The following is a 22,653-nucleotide window of genomic DNA, read 5'->3' as shown; positions in this document are numbered from 1 at the left end:
ATATATTAATTTAGGAGAAATTAATATGTTTACAGTAGTTAGTCTTTCCATACTGGTATGTTTATTAATTTACTCAAATGTTTTTATATCTCTTAGTGAAGTTTTGTAGTAGTCTTCATGTAAATCATATATTTCTTATTTTTTAAATATGTTTTAGGTTTTTATTTAATCAACTTAATTTTTTAGCTGATTCTCCTGAGCTCTCTAGGTAGAGAATTGTATTGTCTGCAAATAATGATTCTTAGTTATCTAACATTGATAACTAAGAAGGAGGATAATAGACCTTTCAATTTTATTCCTGATTTTAATGGAAATGCTTTTCATATTCACTTGTAAGTATGATGTTGGCTTTTGGTTTAAAATTGTTTAAATCACTTTGTGGAAGGAGTTTTATATTCATAGTTTTGTTTGTTTGTTTGTTTTTAATGAAAGGGAGTTGAATTTATCAAAAGTCAAAAAGGTAATCTTTGAGATGATTGTGTGCCTTTTTTCACATTTGACCTACTGGTTTGTTATATCACGTTAACAAGTTTCCCATCATTAAACCATGTTTTCAATCTTGCTGTGGCAGTTTATTATCATTGTGTTAATGAATTCTGTCTATAAGGGAGAGATCAATCTAGAGCCCATTTAGATTTTACTTCGTTGGTTTGTTTTCTTTTTTTAAGTTGACTTTATTTTGGCCAGGGTCATCAAAGACTGATATTAAAATTAGCTTGCTGCTCCTGAGTGTGCATAGATTGAATTCCTGGAGACCGCCTGTGCTTTCCTGAGAGTGACAGGGGCAGCTTCAGATGTGATGAGGAGCTGGAGATACTGTTCCTGGGGAATAGAGTAAGGGAGACGAAGTACAGACGGTAGAGTGGAGAGAGTAAGGGAGAAGAAGGGCAGACGGTAGAGGGGGAGAGAGTAAAGGAGATGAAGTGCAGAAGGTAGAGGGGGAGAGAGTAGGGAGAAATGCAGAAGGTAGAGGGGGAGAGAGTAAGGGAGATGAAGTGCAGACAGTAGATGGGGAGAGAGTAAGGGAGATGAAGTGCAGACGGTAGAGGGGGAGCAAGTAAGGGAGATGAAGTGCAAACTGTAGAGTGTAGAGAGTAAGGGAGACGAAGTGCAGAAGGTACAGGGGGAGAGAGTAAGGGAGATGAAGTGCAGACGGTAGGAGAGAGAGTAAGGGAGATGAAGTGCAGAGGGTAGAGGGGAGAGAGTAAGGGTAGATTGGTTACTTGGGGCTCTTCCTGTGAAGTGAAAATGTAGTGCCTTTATTTATTTATTTATGTATGTATGTATGTATGTATGTATGTATGTATGTATTAACTGGGACACTCTTGTTTCTTTGCAATCCTCATAAGATAGGCAGAATTGGAACTACCATTAGAGGATTAGGCACTGTTCCTTACAATTCCAGACACTGAATGTGGACCTCTGTCTCCTTTTCTGGACTGATATGGCATGTTAAGTAGCAAAGCAGCAAACCTGAAATACAAGCTTAGAGTCTAGTAGGAGTCAAATTCAATGTCAAGTCTTAGTTTAGGTGAAAGGTTAAAAAAAAAAAAGTGTTCCTAAGGCATACAGAAAGGAAGAGAGAAAGCGGTTCCAAAACTTAAAAATATTAAATGGCCAGTACTGTAAGTGTGCATTTGACAGCTATAGGACTGAGAAACTGACCCAAAGATTTAGCTACTGTGTGGGTGTCTTTGTGGAGAAGTTGCGGAGAATCTGAGCCTAAGATGTAAGGAAGTGGCTGGTCGTTTCTTTGCCTCAGCTTTCTTTATACTCTTGCTACTTCCATGTCGCCCCTCATTCCCTGTCTCCTTGCTTTTTCTACAATTTTGTTTCTTCCCAATTTTACTGTCTCATCCATTCAACATTCATACATTCAGCAGTCCTTCTGAGTCACTCCCATGAGTCAGGCACTATACCTGCTGATGGGGGACACTGGTGAGCAAGATCCCCATGGCTACTGCCCACCTGAGCTTACCTGAGCCAGGTGATGATGCAGGTGAGAATCTGACAATCTCTGTAATTTGTGAAACAAGATGTTACTGTCTACCTTTCTCAGTATTTCAGACATTTGCTTATTTATAGAAGGATAGTATAAAACATCACAAATGAGGAATCATTTATAAATTGTAAAATTAGACAATATTTTGTTAAAGGATCTTGGTTAAAACTCTGTGACTTGACTCATGGGAAGGAGGCTTCTATTGCTGCTACTTCATGTTTTCTGAAGTAAAACATTTTCATCCTCGTTTCTTCTGTCCTGAAGAAATTTCTTTTCAACTTGAAGAATTCTGGAAGCAAGGGCTCTTGGGAATAGGAGTAGATTAGAAGGCACAAGGAGAGGCAGGGAATGCTCACCTTGACCAGCTCTGTTCAGTGCAGAGGCTCAGGGGGAAGCTTGGGAGAGTGCCCAGGACGTGCTTGCTGTTGTATTGAGGAAGGCATTCAGGTTCATCTGGAGTAACTAGTCCACATAAATGCTTTGCTATTGCTTCATTATGCTTTTTGAAACTGAGTACTATTGGTTGGTTCTGTAAAGAGGATGTTGACTGCATTCCTAATGTTATACCCAGGATTTGCCATCAAAGATCTTTCAGTCCAGTCAGGGAGACAGGGCACAAATACCTGAAATTTTCAATATCCTTACCAAGAAATGGCTGAGTCCCTGGCCAGCTGTTAAATGGCTTGAGTCTAGGAGAGGGAGCTCTGGGCTGGAGTTTTCTGGAGCAGAGCGAGGGCTTGGAGGAAGCTGGGTGTGGCTTGATGGAAAGGATGGAAAGTTGTTCTGCTTGGGAAGAGGAGAAGCCATCCTCAGAAAGCTGTTCATGGGAGTGCATTAGTTGGCCAGGTGAGCAGCGTCTCCTTTGAGGTCTTCGTTTTCCTTGTTCGCCCCAGGTACATACTGTGGATCCTTAGAGTAAATCCATCTGCATGAGTTGTTTCATCAATGATTCCAGATCTTTCCATGGTCCATGCCTCACTCCATGCCTCACTCCTGAGCTCCAGACCTGCATATCCAGCTGCCTGTGAGACATCTCCTCAAAACTCATGTCTCAAATTAAACTCAATCTTTTCCCAAACCTGTTTCTCCCGTGTTCCCCATCACAGTGAATAGAACCTTTGTAGACTCACTTACCAAGCCCGGAAACCTCAGCCCTCTGAGACTACCCCTTGTGAACTTCGTCCTCCCAGTATTCGCCTCACTCAGCTACCTTCTATTTCTGTGTCTGCCTTTCCCAGTAAAACATACGCTCCATGAACCCAGGGGCATAGTTCATTTCTGTGATCTCCAGCCGCAGCACAATATTGAGCCTGTGACAAATGTGCTCCATAAATACATGTTCATTGACTGTATGAATTGAACTTCCTGTCCATTCTACCTCCTAAGTATCTCTCTAGTCAGGCAGACCCCAGTTTGAAATCCAGCTTTGCTGTTTACTATCTGGGTAACCTTAATGAAGCTATTTTTTTAAATTTTATTTTGAGTTAATTTTTAATTTACAGATTAGGCTATTTTTAATCTATGCATCAGCTTCTGAATCTGTAAAATGGACATAATTATGGTACCTACCTCATAGGTTTGGCACAGATTAAATGAAATAAAGCATGTAAAACATTACTGTGTTTGACATATGGTATAGTCTTTACTGTTACAAAGGTAGGTTTGAAGCTAGAATGTGAAAGTCCCTCGATGCAGATTAAGAAGTGTGTGCTGTATGTCTTAGAAGGGAAGGATTCATGAAAAGTTCCAACTGTGTGGTAGAAAAACCATGAGCTGTGGAACCAACACAAACTTGTGGTACAAATCAAAACTACCACTTAATAGCTATAGGCTTTTAACAAGTTACCTAATGATTCTCAACTTCAGTTTTACACCTCTAAATTAAGATAACAGTACTTGCTACCCAGAATTATTGTAAGGTATAAATGAGATGGTATATGAAAAGTATCTGACACTAATTTTTTTTTGAAGTTACTTTCTTTCCTCCAGTGATAAGCTCTGGGTTCCCTGGGAAAGAGATCTATAGTCCAGAGGCTTCTTTGGTTCAGCCCAGTTTAACATTTTTGTCAGATACTTGGATGAAGGCAAAAAGCCTTATTTCCCAAATCTGCAGATGACTCAAAGTTGGGAAAATAGCTAATACAATAGGGTGATGGAATGGAGGCTCAAAATGACCTCAACAGTCTGGAATGTTGGGCCTTCACCAAGTGGGAAGTTGGGCATCTAATAGAAGGATCAAAGCAGTCAGTCAGGGGCAAGGAGACCATTTATTTATTTATTTATAAATTTTTATTATAGTTGATTTACAATGTTGTGTTAGTTTCAGGTGTACAGTAAAGTGAATCAGTTATACATATACATATATCCACTTTTTTTTTAGATTCATTTCCCATATAGGTCATTACAGAATATTGAGTAGAGTTCCCTGTGCTGTACAGTAGGTCCTTATTAGTTATCTATTTTATATATAGTAGTGTGTATATATCAGTCCCAGTCTCCCAATTTATAAGGAGACCATTTAGAAGACGATTCCACTAGTCCAGGTGATGGATGGAAAGGGTCTGACCTGGGGTGGTGTCAGTGGCTAACAGCTGGGAAAAAATTTTTAGAAAAATCACCAGAATAGGACAGATAACTAGGTGGGTGTGTGGATTAAGAGGACTAGTGATAACTGGGAAGTTTCCTTTCTGAGTTCCTGGGAAGAAGGAGGTGCCGGTTAAGAGGAAGGAAGAAGTTAGGCAGAAGAATTGAATTAGGGAGAGAAGGGAGGACAGGAGTCTGGTTTTGTACATGGGGTGTTGGCTGTATCCAACAGGAAGTTGGAAAGTCAGGACTGTAGCTCGTGGGAGTGGCTGTGTCTGGAAAGAGGCATTTGGGAGTCATCCACATAGAGGTGATAGTTGAAGCCATGAGTGGGAGGGGATGGGATGGCCAAGGAGTGGCCAGTGCTATTCAGAATCATTAGCATTGTTGGCTCTAACTAGAGATAAGCAAGGTAAACAATCCCTTGCCCAAGTGGGAGCTAGTTCTACTGCCTTCCACAGGCTCTTTAATGCATTAAAACAAACTTTCACAGGATGAAAAATCTCATATAATAATTAAGACTTTCAAAAAATTATATTTTTGATTTATTTTTAATTACACAATACGTGAATACATTCTTGGTTGTAAAGAATGTAAACACTCCCGATAAAGTAAAAGCCCCCATAATTCCTCTCCAGTTCTCCTTTTTCTTTTTCAGAAGTAATCACTGTTCCTAGTTGGACAGGTGCTCTTACAAACGTTTCTGTATGCATTTATACAGTTGTACACACACATACACATAAAGATATACTTTTGTTTTTGTGTGTGTGGTTTTGTTTTGTATTATATAAGTGATCTCCTAACGTGTTTGGTTCTTCAGTTTCTTTTTATCTTAAAAAATGAAACAATATACTCTGGAACTCTTTCTAGGTAAATGTATCTAAGTCATAAAAACAAAAACAACAATATCTGTTTTCCTGGGTATGAATGTGCTATGTTTTATTTAATCATTCCCTTACTGATGCACTATATCTTTTTTTTTCAAACATCTTTATTGGAGTATAATTGCTTTACAATGGTGTGTTAGTTTCTGCTTTATAACAAAGTGAATCAGCTATACATATACATATATCCCCATATCTCCTCCCTCTTGCATCTCCCTCCCTCCCACCCTCCCTATCCCACCCCTCTAGGTGGTCACAAAGCACCGAGGTGATCTCCCTGTGCTATGCGGCTGCTTTCCACTAGCTATTGGTTTTACATTTGGTAGTGTGTGTATGTCCATGCCACTCTCTCACTTTGTCCCAGCTTACCCTTCCCCCTCCCCGTGTCCTCAAGTCCATTCTTTAGTAGGCACTATATCTTGTTTCCAACTTTTGCATCTGACCATTCTACAGATATTTACTGCTTGCAATGTGTAGGAGACTGCCCAGCAGAAACTGGGATACACTGGCAATAGTAAGCCAGGAGTTGGCAGGCTATCAGGGGCAAGGAGAAGCATGTAAGGAAGAGGACAGGCAAAAAATGATGCTTCCTAAGGTTGCCACATGCTGTGGTGGCTTAGAGGAAGGAGACCTTATTTCGTTGTGGGGATGCAGAAGTAGATAAGAGAGGCTGAGCTCTTTGTCTGGGTTTTGCAGGATAGAAACACAGATGGATGATTGAGGTGTAGTCTATTGCCCCTTGGTGCTCCAGTCCCACCATCCCCCAAGGGATCAACTACTAATATGCTGTTGACCTTATGGCAGGGAATTTCTGTTTCAGGCTCAGCCACTTGCTGTGTTCAACCTTGCCAGGATCCTCTCTGCCTTAAGCTGGGGGAGCTGGAAGTAGTGTGGAGAAAGGGAAAAGGTGAGTGTATGCTAATGAGATGGGGACTTTCACCTCTATCGCCAGGTCCAAGCCAAAGTTGGAGTGATTGATTTGGGGAAGGGTGGGTTGGGTTTGAGAATATTTTTCTTTTTACAAATATCATCAAAATGAATATACAAAGTTTTTAATTCTCACTGGGAGCCCCTGAAAATATATCCCCCAGTGAGACACTGGTACGTTTTCCCCTTTTTTCTTGAATGCATGAGATTTCTTGAGTGTAAGGATCACTGGGGAAGGAAAGGAAGGGGGAACACTTTCCTTTACGTGCTTTATCACAACACAGCCATTCTCTCTCTCTCTCTCTCTCCCACCCATCCCTTCTCTCTCTGGTTTTCCTGTCTTTGATGCTCTCTCTGAATCATATCACTTCTCGTGAGCAAATTTGGGCCATATGCATTTTATGCAAAATACCAGGGCCCTAATTTTCCTTCTCTTCCTTTCTGCTGCCTTTACTCAGGGCTCAGAGGAGATTCCACTTTGGCTCAAATCAAATGCAGGGAGTCACACTGGTTCTTCTTTCCCCTCTTCCCTCTGTTTAGCCCTGACAGCAGCTGCGAAGCTCTGCCAGGCTGTTAGGAAGCTGCACCGTCCCTGGGCGAGACATCCGAGAGCAGGGCTCCACAGGCAACCCTGAATCAACGACATAGGCAGCCTAAGTCCTCCAGCACGGGCGACCAGTCTGGCTGGGAAAAAATTTCCCTCGGAATCTCTCTCCAGTTCTCCAAGCCCAGCCCCTCCCAACTCAAGCCCTCCCTGCTTGCAGTGCAGCGAAGTCTGGTTGATTTTTTGCGTTTCGCCTTTTTCTACTCCCAGCCAAGCCAGACTGGCCCTCTGGGCTGCTGGACCAATGAGCAGGTTCATCTCTACCAGGCCTCCAAGGGCGTGTGTCTGAAACAGCTTTGATCTGCTGCCTGTGGGAGAGTGGCCGCCACCCACCTTTCCAGGTACATCTCGCAGCCCCTTTGCCCCCACTTGTTCCCTGGCACACCAGACACTCCAGCAATAAACACCCAATGCATTTACTACTTGGAGCTCCCTAAACACAACACACGGTCTCTCCATTCTGTGCCTCACCTTGGGCTGCCTACTCTTCCCCATCCCTCTTTCCTCTGTCCTTTAAATTCAGTTTAGGTGTCAGTCACTCTACAAAGCCTTCCCTGACTCCCCCATATGCCAGATTCACCTCATTGACTTTGAGTTTTCAATTCAGTATCTGTGTCCCCCACTCCCCTGTGATAGTCTCTGTCACCCCCTCTGTCTCTAGGGCTGAGCCCAGGATCTGGAATATGCTGGACACTGAGTTCAGGCTTGTTGAACCCCACTGACTTAGGTCAGGGAGCATCTTTGTGGTTCTTCTTCTAGGTTTGCCCTCCTGGCAGATCGCTGCCTTCCTAAGTAGCCTCTTGTTATTTGAGCCCCACTAGTGAGAAAACTCACTGAGAGGCCTAGCCTTGTAATAAATAATTGGGTTGCATCGTGTTTGGATGGTCTGCAGGGTGGAGCGTCATCATTTTTAGATTCCAGACAAGTCTCTGTCTAGGAGGAGCGGAGAAGAGAGGCGGGGCACCTACTGTGCAGGGTCGTGGAGGAGACCCCTTGAGGTGCTCAGGGCTTCATGAGCTGCCTTCCCTCCTACCCCAATGCGTGATAGCCCCACCTTGTGTGGAGTCTTTCCTTCTAAAGCACCTTGGCACACCTGATCTCATTTGACCTTTCCTACACATCACCTTGGGAGGTAGAAGGAACAGATTATACACAGTGAAACAAATAAGCCTGATTCATCTATTTATTCTACAAATATTCATTGAGTTCCTATTATATCTCCAGCAAGAGAATATGGCAGTGAACAAAACCAGCACATTCCCAGCTGTCAGGAAGTTCTGGTTCTAATCAGGCAATGCCAACAAGTAACCAGTGTACAAATAATAAGTAGTAAATAGAATATCCAGTGATGGTAAACGCTCAGAAGACAATCAGGTAGGGTAGTATTACAGAAAGTGATGAGTGGGAGGGGAGGAGGGGCTGCTTTAGGGCAGGCAAAGCCTTTCTGAGGAAATGACATCTGAGCTGAAATCTGAAAGGTGAGAAGGAACGGGCCAGGTGACGCCCGAGGGAGGTGGGGTGACATGCTGAGGGTCCCAGGGTGGAGCTGGCCCTGGAGCTCTGAAGCAGGCTCTTTCCCCAATGTCCCTTGAGCTCCTCTCTTCCCTCTTTACTCTGTCCAGGGACACTCATGAGTATGTCTGGGACAGACTGCAGGCGGGCAGGGGATGAGGTGTGCTTAAGAGTGCTGGGAACTGTCTCCCGGGCTTTGAGTGTCACAGCCAGCCCGAAGCTGGGGAGGGGCCACCCGAGGGCCAACTTTCTCCACCTTTTACTCTCAGTTGTCCCTTTCCCAAGGGATCCATCCCTCAGGAGTAAACCTCACCTCTTTCCACATCAGCAGGAAAGGGTGTCAGAGGCACCTTCTACAAGACAGCTGAGAGTTGGGCATCCTGCCATTTTTTTTATTGTGGTAAAATATAACATGAGATTTACCGTTTTAACCATTTTTAAGTGTGCAGTTCAGTGGCATTAAGTATATCCACGTTGTAGTGCCGCCATCACTTCCATTCGTCTCCAGAACTATTTCATCATCCCAAGCTGACACTCTGTACCTATTCAACAATAACTCCTGCCACTTTTTAAAAAGCCCTGATGGACTCACAGACATAGAAAACAAATTCATGGTTACCAAAGGGGAAAGGTTGGGGGGAGGGATAAATTAGGAGTTTGGGATTAAAATATACACACTGCTGTATATAAAATAGATAATCAACAAGGACCCACTGTGTAGCACAGGGAACTCTACTCGATATTCTGTAGTAACCTATATGGGAAAAGAATCTGAAAAAGAATAGATATATGTATATGTATAACTGATTCACTTTGCTGTTCACCTCTACAGCATTGCTGTACACTTTGCTGTACACCTGTACAGCATTTACAACATTGTAAATCAACTATACTCTAATACAAAATAAAAAATTTTTTTTAATTTTTTTAGTAAAAAAAATTTTTTTAAAAGCCCTGATGGATCATGGGTAATGAGAAAACAAATACCATTTTCCAAAAGCCTCTCCCCTGATGGGTTTATTCTCCTAGTGTTTAAAACCATATCTCTCAGTGTAGTCTGAAGACAGCTGGCGCCAGAATCACTTGGTTGGGGGGGAGTGCCTGTTAAAATGCAGATCTCCCCCTCCTTCCTGAACCAGAATCTCTTGACCAGCACCCAAGCAAGCGTGTTTTTAACCAAGTCCCCTGCGTGATTCTGATGACGATGAAAATGTGAGAATTACTGGTTTCAGCCTCATGGGAAGAACATGTGAGGAAGAATATTCGCCAGGGCAGAAAAAGCTTGCTATGGGGAAGTAGCTGCGTGGATTTGAATACTTCACCAGTGGCTAACTGAATAACTCTGGGCAAGTTGCTTAATCTCTCTAAACTTCAGTTTTCTTTTCTCTAAACTGGAAATTGTGGTCGTAGCATGTACCTCACTGCAGTTGCTGTGAAGACTGAATAAGATTATATACAAGGCGCTGAGATTGGTGCCTTGTGTGGAAGATCTCAGGTCTTGATGTGGCATAAGGGTGGTGAGGTGACCCAAGTAAAGTAGTTATGTTTTCTTAAGGACATATATATATACACACCCTGCAGCAATTGAGGGGGTAGAATGTTTTTCCTGAAAGATCCTTTCAGAGATGTGATTCATTTGGAGAAGCTCCTGAGAGGAATGGTTAGGTGATTAGTAGTGATGCATGTAGTACATAGCTGAGGGAAATAATAAAGAAAATGAGGCTCTGGTGCCTGTCCCGGATACCTACCACCACCCCACTCGGGAACAAGGGCAGTTAAGGTTGTCTGCAGAATGGATGGTTCTGGATGGTTGGTGCAGCAACAGTTTGAGAGTGAGACTCAGAGTCACTGTTCAGAAAAGCTTCCTGAATGGAATGTGGCTCTGCAGAAAGGAAGGTAGGGGTTCTCGGGAGTGGTGAGCAAGACACAGAAAGTCAGGTGAAAGGCAGGTTCAGGGATTTCCCAGGTGGCGCAGTGGTTAAGAATCCTCCTGCCAATGCAGGGGACACGGGTTCAAGCCCTGGTCCGGGAAGATCCCATATGCCGCAGAGCAACTAAGCCCGTGTGCCACAACTATGAGCCTGCGCTCTAGAGCCTGCGAGCCACAACTACTGAGCCCGCCAGCCACAACTAATGAAGCTCACACTCCTAGAGCCCACGCTCTGCAACAAGAGGAGCCACCGCAATGAGAAGCCCGCGTACCGCAACGAAGAGTAGCCCCCACTCGCTGCAACTAGAGAAAGTCCGTGCGCAGCAATGAAGACCCAATGCAGCCAAAAATAAATAAATAAATACATTAATTAATTAATTAAAAAAAAAAAAAAGAAAGGCAGGTTCAGGGAACAGGAGCTAGACCGCCCTGGCTGAGGTGGGTGTCAAATTGGTGAACTGGAAAGGCTAGTTTTGATCAGATCACCCTCAAACCTGGCTCCGTTTGGCCTAGGTTAATATCATGTCACTTAAACCTAGCAAATATCCCTTTAATAAATTTCAATTAGACCTGGTAGTTTTATGGACCATCTGTACTCAGTTCCTGGCATAGCATCTGGCACACAGTAGGTGTTCAGAAAATATTTGTTGAATAAGTGAATGGGTGAATCCTACCCTTTGGTTGGCCAGCCCTTGGAAGAAAGATTGAGCAATCTGGAAGTTGTACTCCAAGAATGGGGCAGTGTTTACAAATATATCAAACAGGTGAGATGATGCATGATTTCAGGGAGGCACAGCATGTGATTTTTCCTGATCTTCTCCTTTTTATAATAAGATTTAGAATGTTGGGAAAGAGATTGCTAATGTTTATATAGATTTCATTATGTCCCAAAGTTATTCTTTTAGACAATATAATATTAAACAAGAGAAGCGGGATAAAAATGGTATAAACAGTATAATTTCAGTTCCATGAAAGAGCTGTGTTCATGGGGGAAAAACTGGAAAGAAGTTATAACAAAATTAGGACTTACTTAATGATCTTACCTTACTTTTCTACTTTATACTTACCAGACTTTTTCCAAATTTTCTACAGTAAATGTGTATTACTTTTATAATTGGAAAAATATAACGTGTTATTTGTTCATTAATATAGAAAGTGGTACAACATTCTTGCCAAAGCCTGCTTTGTTTTTTTATCCCTGGCATTCATCATAAAAATCACAACTGATACTTGAAGTAATGACATAATGATAACAAAAATGAACTACACCTTACCAGGTATGGTACTACCTGTGTCATGTGACACAGTTGATCTACTGAGGAGCCCACACCATCCAGATACTGAGATTGGCCGTGTCAGGGCTCCTTGCCTCCACCTGCACATCCCTCAGCCTCCCTGAATGCCCACCCCACTCCCCTTCCACCCTTGTCAGAGGCTCAGGAATGGCCGGAAGGCTGGTAGTGCAGGTCAGAGCAGCCCTGCTTGCTTTGGATTGTGGACTCAGCAAACAGCTCTGTACTTTGGGTTACACTGCTCTGAAAAATAGCAAAAGTGCCAAGGTATTGTCCTATAGATTAAACAAATTAAAAACAAACAACAACAACAAAAAAACAAGAGCAGCAGAACCCAGAAAACTTGTTCACTTCATTTTTTTTCAATCAGGGAAAAAGTATGAATAATATTGCTTCTCCCTTTTGGATGATGACTTCTCAGTAGTAAATCAGAGGCACAGCTTAAAGTGAACTTTGAGTTTTAATGAGGTGTTCTATTTGCAGTTTTAACTCTACTGAAAACCAGCGCCATTAGAATGATATCAACTGTTTGAGTCAGTTGTTGGCTTGGGCTTCCACCCAGAATTTGATGTCATTGGTGAGCAGCCATGAGGAACAGGAATAATTTTGAAGTTTGTTGACCAGAGGACCTCTGAAGACTTTCACTGGTGCTGGTGTTAAATATAATGCAAATATAAGAATGAAAATGGCCATCCTATGCATTAAGTATGTGGATTTAAAAGGGCTTTCCATCTGCTAGGGCTTTGTGGGGGAACGTCTATGAAACTGGAGAGTTATTGTGTCTGGAAAATGTTTTACTCAGTGTGATGATGAAATGTAGGCTAGGTATCAGATGCAACGGACCCCAGGAGTGAGGGAGAGCAAGAAGCACAGCCACGAAGAAAAGAGTTTGTAGGAGTTGAATCATATCTTATTTTGATTAAATCAGGATCGTTTTACTGAGAGGCTGTAATGTGAGAATGTGTTAGGTAGTAGAAGAGTCCTATTATGTTTATCTCATTCAGAGTGAGTTTCTTTTCATCACATGTATTTTTAATTCTTTGGAAAGACAATTACATTAATTGAGGAATGACTTGTAGAATACCAGTTTGAAAAAAACATTTAGCGAATGGGTGTGTTGATGTTGCCTAACTATCAGTTAATTAAAAATTGCTTGTAACATGAGCTCTAGGTACCCCAGCTAAATGGTGGCAGTTGGCTGCTTGGGGAAGCCTATTATATTTTTGATGCATCAGTTGGGTAAAGCAAGGCCTTCAGGGAAGTGGCTCCGGGTCCTTCCCACTCTCCTCTTCCTCTTCATTGCACGGCTTCCAAAAATGTGCTGCCTTGACCTGGTATGAGAACTTCCAACCCCAGGATGAATTGTCCAGGATGGTTCTACTGCTTCTGCTGCAGTTAGGCTTAGCAAGGGCACAGTAGCCTCCATGTGCCAGCCAACCCATGACTTTCCATCCCATCTCCAAGACAAGACTCCTTCTCCCTCTCTCCTCTGTTTTCTCCCTGGCCTCGCTTCCCAGGGCAGAGTCCTCTTTTAAAGACTGACATTTTCTAGGAATTCTTCACTTGTGACTTGAGTTCATTCTGAATTCTGCCATCTGGATCTTCATTTTTTATCTGGTGCACAATTAGTACACACTGTTGAGTGATCCTCCCACTTATTAACTGGCTGGACTGTACTATTCAGTATTTCATGATAATAGCTCATATCCTAAGTTTTTTCCTTGTAGCTCTATAATAACAAAGGCATTGGCTGTGCCTTTCTCTTTCTGTGAAGTCATGTACTACCTTGCACGTGTGCTAAGCACCCAGTAAACTTGTACAACTTAAAGAATCATTTAGCCGCATGCACTGGCTGAGTTAAGGAAAATCATCTCATGCTAACATACAAATAATATTCTACACAAAGCAGTAAGTGAGCAAATATTTATTGAGCCTCTATTATTATAGTCCTCAGAGGTGGTTTACAGGGAAATAGACATGGTCCTACATCAGGAAGTTATATGTGAAGACTCTGGAGAAGTTTTTATAATGATAAGAATAAAAGGTACTATTTTTTGAGGGATTTCTACTTCATAGGATTATTGTGAGTATTACATGAGAAACTTTTACTCCCCCCCCCCCCCCCCCCCGCCCTTTTTACAGATATAGAAACTAAGCCTCAGCAAGGTCAAATGGAGACAAACTCAGATTGAATGTTTCCACTATCCTGGTGCTCTCTCAGCATCACATTGTACAGTTGAGCAAGCTGTTCAGTGCTCAGAGGTGCCTGGCTGAGAGTCGAAGTGGGAATGAAATGAGCCCTGTGGTCCACTTGAAAAGCTGATGTGGGGTAATGTATACTGTTGAATGAGTATATACCTGGGTAGCTACCACCCCAATCAAGATATAGAGCATTTCCACCATCCTCAGAATGTGCCTTTGTGCCATTTTATAGTCTTTCCACTCCTTCCCACCCTGCCACCAACCCCCAGTGACCACTCATCTGATTCTCCTGAATACCATAATTTTGCATGTTTTCTAACAGCACTGTCCTACCGAACTTCATGCAGGATGGAAATGTTCGCTATATCTGTGCTGTCCTGTACAGTTGCCACCAGTCACATATGACTATTGAAATGTGGCACTTGAAATGTGGCAGCTGAGAAACTGAATTTTTAATTCCACTTAATTTAAATTAATTTTTTACTTACACTTAAATAGCCACATGTGGCTAGTGGCTACTATGTTGGACAGCATTGGTCTAGAACTTCAAATAAATGGAATCAGTTAGTGTCTGGCTTCTTTCATACAACCTAATATTTTTGAGATTTATGTTTTGAATCTCAAAATCTTGAGATTATGTTTGTTACAACATCAGAAGATCATTTTTTAAAATTGCTGAGCAGTATTCTATTCTATGAATAGATCTCAGGTTGTTTATCTGTTAATAGACTTTTGGATTGTTCCCGGTTTGAGGCTATTATGAATAAAGCTGCTATAAACATTTGCATACAAGTCTGTTTGTGAATGCATGCTTTTATTTTTCTTCTATGAGTGGAATTTGGAAGTCATATGGTAAATGAATATTTAACTTTATAAGAAAACGCCAAATCGTTTTCCAAAATGGCTGTACCATTTCATATTCCCACCACAATATTCCAGTTGCTCCACATTCTTACCAACTTTGGTATGGTCAATTTTTTTAATTTCAGCCATCCTAGTGGGCATAAAGTGCTATCTCATTGAGAGTTTAATTGGTATTTCCCTGATGACTGATGATGTTGAACATCTTTTCATGTGCTTGTATTTCTTCTTTTGAAAAGAGATTATTCAAATCTTTGCCCATTTTTAAAGATTGTCGTGTCTTTTTATTATTGAGTTGTAGGAGATCTTTATGTATTCTGGATGCAGAGCTCTTGTTAGATATTTATATTACAAATATTTTCTACCATATTATGGCTTGCCTTTTGAAGAGCAGATATTTTTAATTGTGATACAGCTCACATTATCAATTGTTTTTCTTTTGTGGTTGTACTTTTGTGTTCAGTCTAAGAAATTTCTGCTTATTCCAGTGGTTATAAAGATTTTCTCCTATGCTTTCTTTTAGAAAGTTTATAATTTTAGCATTTATGTTTAGGACTGTCATCCATTTTGAGTTAACTTTTGCGTATGGTATGAAGAAGGGATTGAGGTTCACTTTTTTTTTCCATACAGAAATTTTGCTGATCTGTCACAATTTGTTAATAGACTGTTCCCGTTATATTATCTGGTGGAGTGTCTGTTCAAGTCTTTTGCCCATTTTTAAAAATTGGCTTATCTGGTTATTATTGAGTTATAAGAGTTTTTAATATATATTCTGGATACAAGAACTTTTCAGATATATATATTGTGACTATTTTCTCCCAATCTGTGACTTGCCTTTCTGTTTCTTAATGGTATTTTTTTTTTTCAAGAGTGGAAGTTTTAAATTTTGATTAAGTCCATTTTACCATTTTTTCCCTTTTATGGTGAGTGCTTTTCGTGTTCTAAGAAATGTTTCCGTATCCCAGGGTCATGAAGATTTCTCCTGTTTTCTTCTAGAAGTTTTATAGTTTTAGATTTTATGTTTAGCACAGTAAATCATTCTGAATTAATTGTTGTGTATTGTGATGTAGGGGTTGATGTTCACTGTTTTTCTATTTGGATCCAGGGCCATTTATTGACTGTCCTTTCCCCATTGAATTACCTTTGCACCTTTGTTGAAAAGCCAATTGACTAAATGTGTTGTTCTATTTCTAGACTCTATTCTATTCCATTGACCTAAATTTCTATCTTTATGCTGATAGCACACCATCAAGTTTACTGTAGCTTTGTAGAAGTCTTGAAAATAGGTTGTGTAAGTCCTCCAATTTGTTCTCCCCTTAAAAATTATTTTGGTTACTCTAGGTTTTTTGAATTTTCCATGAATTTGCAAAATTCTTTCAATACTTGAAAATCAATTAGTATAGTTTACCATGTTAACTTTTTTTTTTACATCTTTATTGGAGTATAATTGCTTTATAATGTTTATATAATTATAATTGCTGTACAAGTTTCTGCTGTATAACAAAGTGAATCAGCTATATGTATACATATATCCCCATATCCCCTCCCTCTTGTGCCTCCCTCCCACCCTCCCTATCCCACCCCTCTAGGTGGTCACAAAGCACCGAGCTGATGTCCCTGTGCTATGCAGCTGCTTCCCACTGGCTATCTATTTTACATTTGGTAATGTATATATGTCCATGCTACTCTCTCACTTTTTAAGGAACCTCCATACTGTTCTCCATAGTGGCTGTATCAATTTACATTCCCACCAACAGTGCAAGGGGGTTCCCTTTTCTCCACACGTTCTCTGGCATTGATTGTTTGTAGATTTTTTGATGATGGCCATTCTGACTGGTGAGAGGTGATACCTCATTGTGGTTTTGATTTGCATTTCTCTAATGATTAGTGATGTTGAGCATCCTTTAAAGTGGGGTTTATGCCAGGAATGCAAGGATTCTTCAATACATGCAAATCAATCCATGTGATACACCATATTAACAAACTGAAGGATAAAAACGATATGATAATCTCAACAGACGCAGAAAAAGCTTTTGACAAAATTCAACAACCACTTATGATAAAAACTTTCCAGGAAATGGGCACAGAGGGAACTACCTCAACATAATAAAGGCCATATATGACAAACCCACAGCCAACATCGTTCTTAATGGTGAAAAACTGAAACCATTTCCTCTAAGATCAGGAAGAAGACAAGGTTGCCCACTCTCACCACTGTTATTCAACATAGTTTTGGAAGTTTTAGCCATGGCAATCAGAGAAGAAAAAGAAAGAAAAGGAATCCAAATTGGAAAAGAAGTAAAACTGTCACTTTGCAGATGACATGATACTATACATAGAGAATCCTAAAGATGCTACCAGAAAACTACTAGAGCTAATCAATGAATTTGGTAAAGTAGCAGGATACAAAATTAATGCACAGAAATCTCTTACATTCCTATACCATGTTAACTTATTAGAGGAGAAAAATTATACAGTTATCTCAATAAATGCAGAAAAAGCATTGGGCAAAACTCATTTGTGATAAAAATTCCAGCAAACTAGGAATACAAAGAAACATGCTCAGTTTAACAAAGGGCATTTATGAGACACCTACACCTAACATCCTATTAAGTAATCATGTATAGAATACTCTTTAAGACTGAGAACATGGCAAGGATATGCACTCTTTATACTTATATTAGCCTCAAAATTGGAGATCCTAGCAAGTGCAGAAAAGGAAGAAAAGAAACAAAATGTATACATTTTAGAAAGAAAGAAGCAAAACTCTTTATTTGAAGATGACATGGATGTCCGTGCAGAAAATTCTAAGTCACCTACAAATTATCTGCTAGAAGTAATAAGTGACCTTAGCAAGGGTATAAGTTATAATGTCTACACACAATAATCAATTGTATTTCTGCATTCTAGCAGCAAACAACTAGAAAATGAAATGTAAAATAATTCCATTTACAATAGCAGCACCGACATAGGAACAAATTTAACAAAAGACGTGCAAGACCTCTATATAGATGAATACAAAATATTAATCTGTGTAATCTATGTCTGAGCCTCTCAACCATCACTTTCCATTTTAGTTATTTTTTTAACTTATTTTTTTATTGAAGTATAGTTGATTTACAATGTTGTGTTAATTTCTGATGTACAACAGAGTGACTCAGTTATACACATATATACATTCTTTTTTATGTTCTTTTCCATTATGGTTTATCCCAAGATATTGAATATAGTTCTCTGTGCTATACAGTAGGACCTTGTTTATCCATTCTATATGTAATAGTTGGCATCTACTAACCCCAAACTCCCAGTCCATCGCTTCCCCATCCCCCCTCCCCTTTGGCAGCCACATGTCTGTTCCCTATGTCTGTGAGTCTGTTTCTGTTTTGTAGAGAGTCAACCATCATTTTCAAAGCAACAAATTCATTGTAGGACAAGGTGGAAGCAAATGTCGGACTTTCTTCTCTGGGCTTCCCTGCTCTCCAGGATTGTGGCTTCTCAGATCTAGCTGCCTTGGTAGCCCTCCACCACCTTCACGAAAGGTTCCAGATGAGCCAAAAATTCTTGAGGATTATAAGAAAATACTTTATGTTAATAAGCTATTAAGAGTTCACATTCGGACAACAATGCCACGCATGGCTTGCTCTTCCCTGAGACCCCAGCGGGCTGTGTGGGTGGCCCTGCCTCTACACAGCGTGGGTACTTTACACACCTGCTGTCCTCTGCCTCCTGCGAGCACACACAGTTCAGCTGTGTGACGTTCTGCAAGTGACACACACACTGTGAAAGCAGCCTGGCCCTGCAGCAGCTCTTCCATCTATGACATGCAGAAAATAGTCAAGAAGAGTCCCTCTTTCCCCCAGTATCTACAGAGTTTTCTTTTTTTAGGTTGCTCTTATATAAGTATCACTCACCATGAGACAGCTGCTAGGCCTAGCTATCACACAGTATGTCACATTCATAAAAACAGTAAACATGCAGGCATTATTCTACCTAAAAACAATAAAACCAATTTAATTCTAAGGCACATCTTGCTCCCAGTATTTTATTTTTAAAATACTGTTAGATGTCTATGACATCTAATCTAGTTTTAATACAAAGGTATTTCAACTTAAATATTATCTCTGAGGAAATCAGATATTGTTTTGGGCAAAGCTTTTAAGTCACAGTAAAATAGTTATGAAACAGCAAAAAAGAGAAGATATGTATATATATATACAGAGATGTGTGTATACATATACCTACATATATTCATATATATGTGGAGAGGGAAGCACGAGTATGAGTTAGCTACATCATGTTTATGGATTAGAAGCCTCAGTATGGTTAGGATGTTATCTTTCTCCAAATTGATATATTGATTAAAACCAATCCAAAACAAAGCCCTTGCAGACTGATGATAGTCTTTTTTTTTTTTTAATTTTTTAAATTTATTTTTGGCTGCATTGGACTTTGTTGCTGTGCGTGGGCTTTCTCTAGTTGCGGAGAGCGGGGGTTACTCTTCGTTGCTGTGCGCGGGCTCTAGGTGTGCAGGCTTCAGTAGTTGCAGCACGTGGGCTCAGTAGTTGTGGCTCGCGGGCTTAGTTGTTCCGTGGCATGTGGGATCTTCCTGAACCTGGGATTGAACCCGTGTCCCCTGCATTGGCAGGCGGATTCTTAACCACTGAACCACGAGGGAAGTCCCAGATTGATGATAATCTTGAGGATTGGGGTAAGGTTTGGATTTACCACACTCAATAATGTGACGCTCTGTTCCTTCTCAACTGATGTGGATGAAAGGATGAGAATAGTGTTTGGGGAAGATTTTTCTAAAAATTGTATGGGATGGATTGAAAGAGGAGGAGGTTAGAATTTGGGAGACTGGAAGCTCTTAAGTTCTAATGGGTTCTAAGGGGCAAGGATTGGGCTCAAATAGCCGTGGAAAGGAAGGAGAGAGTCAAATGCCTTTTGAGACCAAGTATATGCCTAGGTATAAGCCAGGAATGTGGGGTGCAGGGTCTCTATAAAAATCCTTAAGTTTGAAGATGCAAGGTCTTTGTTTTTCAGAAGCTCTCAATCCACGCAGGGGTCCTACATTATCAATAACTACAATATAGTGTGCTGTGACATGCTATAGTGAGATGTGGGAAGAACTATGGGAAACACAGATGAGAGCAATTAATGCTGACAAGTGAGCATCAGAGAGGGCTATAGAGAGGAGATGCTGTTTAAGCTGGGTGATGGAGTCTTAGTTAAGTTAGAAGACAGTAGTAAGGGAAATGCAAGAGGCATTAAGTGCTAGGCTGGTTCAATAAAGGGCAAAAAGACCAGTGTGACAGGATGTCTTTTCCTTGAGGGTATTGGTCAGAGATGAAACTGGAAAAAATCGATTGGGACTAAATCATGGAGGGTCAAATACCATCTTCTACTGCCCACTTTTCCCTCTTCTCATCATCTCATCAAAAACATGAATCTTTAGGTGCATGCGTCCTGTGAGTGTCAACACCATAATCCTATTTGCCTCCGCTCTTGGCTTAAAGTTACATTCTACTAATGTCTGTATCCCCGTATTTCTGGGAGAGCAATAGGGAGAGAAGGGGCAATTTGCAAGCTGACTGGAGACTGTGTTTACAGTGAGGATTTCCTTTCCTTGGGAGTTTTACAATTGAGAATTAACCTGTATAGACAAACTTTTTTTGTGATCCTCCATGTTACTGTATCGGCAGACCTATCAATGTATTCATTCAAAAATATTTATTTGTGTAACTTTCTCATCTACCTGTTAATCAACTCCTGATATCCAGTGTACACAGAGTAGAAAGATTAAGGTCTCTCTGAGTTTTCTGGGTCATAAGTCTAGCATCAAACTCTGAAACTTTTCTAATGAAGAGAGTAGAAGTCACAAAGGGTTAAGTCCTTGGGGTCTTGGAAAATGATCTAGATGGGTACACCAGTGCCTTTTGGGAGTGTTTTAAAATCTTTGTTTCTATGTGACTTATGGAATTTCTGTCATCATAGTTCAGAGAAAGGAGGTCAGGAGAGGCTGGAACAGCAGACATTCAGTGGAGAAGAAAGAGTGACGACTGACTCATATCATGCAGAGTTTGGGTGTGGGTGTGTACATACACCTACAACTGTGCACTCCATGTGCCTGTGGTTGGGAGAAAGGGAGGAAAGGGTTGTGCAGACATAATATTTTCTTTAATCTCTTTGCTGAGTGGACTTTGGAGGAGAGCATGCATAAGTAAATAACTGTGGCATGGCTGTTTGTCTGTCATACACATGATACTCAAAGGGACTCTATAAAATCCTGTAAGTTAAGATGCAAATAGAACTATTCTGTTACCAACTTTGATGGTTACCCTAGTATTTCTCTTCCATGATGGTGAAATTACTGAGCAATTTTCAGTTTCTTTGATTAGTTGAAATGTTCTCCTACGAGCTTCAGATGAATTCACGGTTATGCATTGTATTTTCTTCAACTTTCTTTACAACTCTCATTCTACCCGAATATGGATAAAAATAATTGCTACCTCTTTGTAAAGTTCCAGCTCAAATCTCCCTCCATCAGAGCCTTATTGATCCCCTGGTCCTCGGCCATCTTGCTTTCTGAACCCTGTGGAATATAACAGGTGCTTAGTAAATAATTGACAATTGTCTAGTAGATTAGTTTTTGTTGTTGTTGTTATGTTCCACCTCCTTCCAACACCTACAGTTAGAAAAGACAATATGCTTGTATTTAATATTTTTCTAATTTTACTATTTTTTATGACACAAAGCATTCCATCTGGTTTAAGAGCATAAAATTGGAAATGTAGTAGGAATTAGGGACTATAACTTTCCCTCCAATGCAGGAATTTTCTATGTAGCTTCCTTGTTACACTCCTCTGTACTCTTAGATAAGTCACTCAAATACTCTGAGCCTCATTCATAAAATGGGGACGACAATAGTACTCACCTTTATTAGTTAGGAACAGATCTGGATGCCTGTGACAGAAAACCTAAAATAGTGGTAGCTTAAAGAAGATAGCATTTTATTTTTCTCTCTTCCAAATCTAGGAAACAGGCACAGTGGCTTCTATCTTGTTTCTTTGCTATGCAAGGCATCTATTCTCATGTTTACCTCACAGTCTTGATATGGCTGCTTTAGCTCCAGCCATCATGCCTTCCCTGCAGCCAGCAGAAGGGAGAAAGAAGAGGAAGAGAAGGGCACACTCTCTCCCTTCAAGGACACTGTCCATAAGTAACAAGCCATTCTGCTTATATCTAATTAGCACTAACTTATTTGTATTACTACATTTAGCTGTAGGGGAGGCTAATAAAGGGATGGCCATATGCTTCACTAAAATTCAGAAGTTCTATTATTGAGGAAAATGAGAACAGATTTGGGGGGACAATTAACAAATCTCTGTCACCCTACTGATAATTTTATGAGATAAAAGATGAAGATGAAATGAGATAATATGTACACTGTGCTTAGAACATGCCTGACATACAATACATGCTCAATAAGTATTAGCCATTGTTTTTATAATTAAACATTATAGGCAGTCATTCATCCACTCTATTATTTGTTCAACAGACATTGAATACCTACTATGCTGAACATCATACCTCTCCTGTTTAAATCTTTCTATCGACAATGAGGAGAAGACTGCTGTCCAAGATAGCCTGTCCTTTGTGGAACAGCTCTAAAAGTTAGGGAATTATTTATCAAACTAAGCCAAAGCATGCCTCCCCAATAATTCATTTGTTTTGGCCCTGATCTTACCTTTTGAAACTATGAAACAAGCCTTTTTCCTCATCTCAGTTCTTCAAATATATGAAAATGGCTAATAAGCCTCACGCTTAGTTTTCTGGCTCTAAACAGGCATTTTGTT

The 22,653-nt window shown here is 40.5% G+C and overlaps 1 protein-coding gene across 7 annotated transcripts in view; it reads left to right on the top strand.

Moving 5' to 3' along the window:
• Nucleotides 1-22,653, top strand: part of PLCE1 (phospholipase C epsilon 1) — a 316,064-nt gene that overhangs the window by 12,791 nt on the left and 280,620 nt on the right. The window contains exons 2-3 of one of the 7 annotated variants that reach the window (XM_082423534.1): nt 6,290-6,376; nt 7,211-7,341. The exons of 5 other annotated variants lie outside the window; for them this stretch is intronic. The gene's annotated coding sequence lies outside the window, so the exon portion shown is untranslated. The remainder of the gene's footprint in view (nt 1-6,289; nt 6,377-7,210; nt 7,342-22,653) is intronic. One more of the 7 variants, XM_082423535.1, reaches the window with a different exon arrangement.

The sequence above is a fragment of the Balaenoptera physalus genome (genome assembly GCF_965194825.1).
Source record: "Balaenoptera physalus genome assembly, chromosome: 14".
Classification (NCBI taxonomy): Eukaryota; Metazoa; Chordata; class Mammalia; order Artiodactyla; family Balaenopteridae; genus Balaenoptera; species Balaenoptera physalus.
The sequence above is the reverse complement of the archived record's forward strand: the minus strand, read 5'-3'. Positions and strand labels throughout refer to the sequence as shown.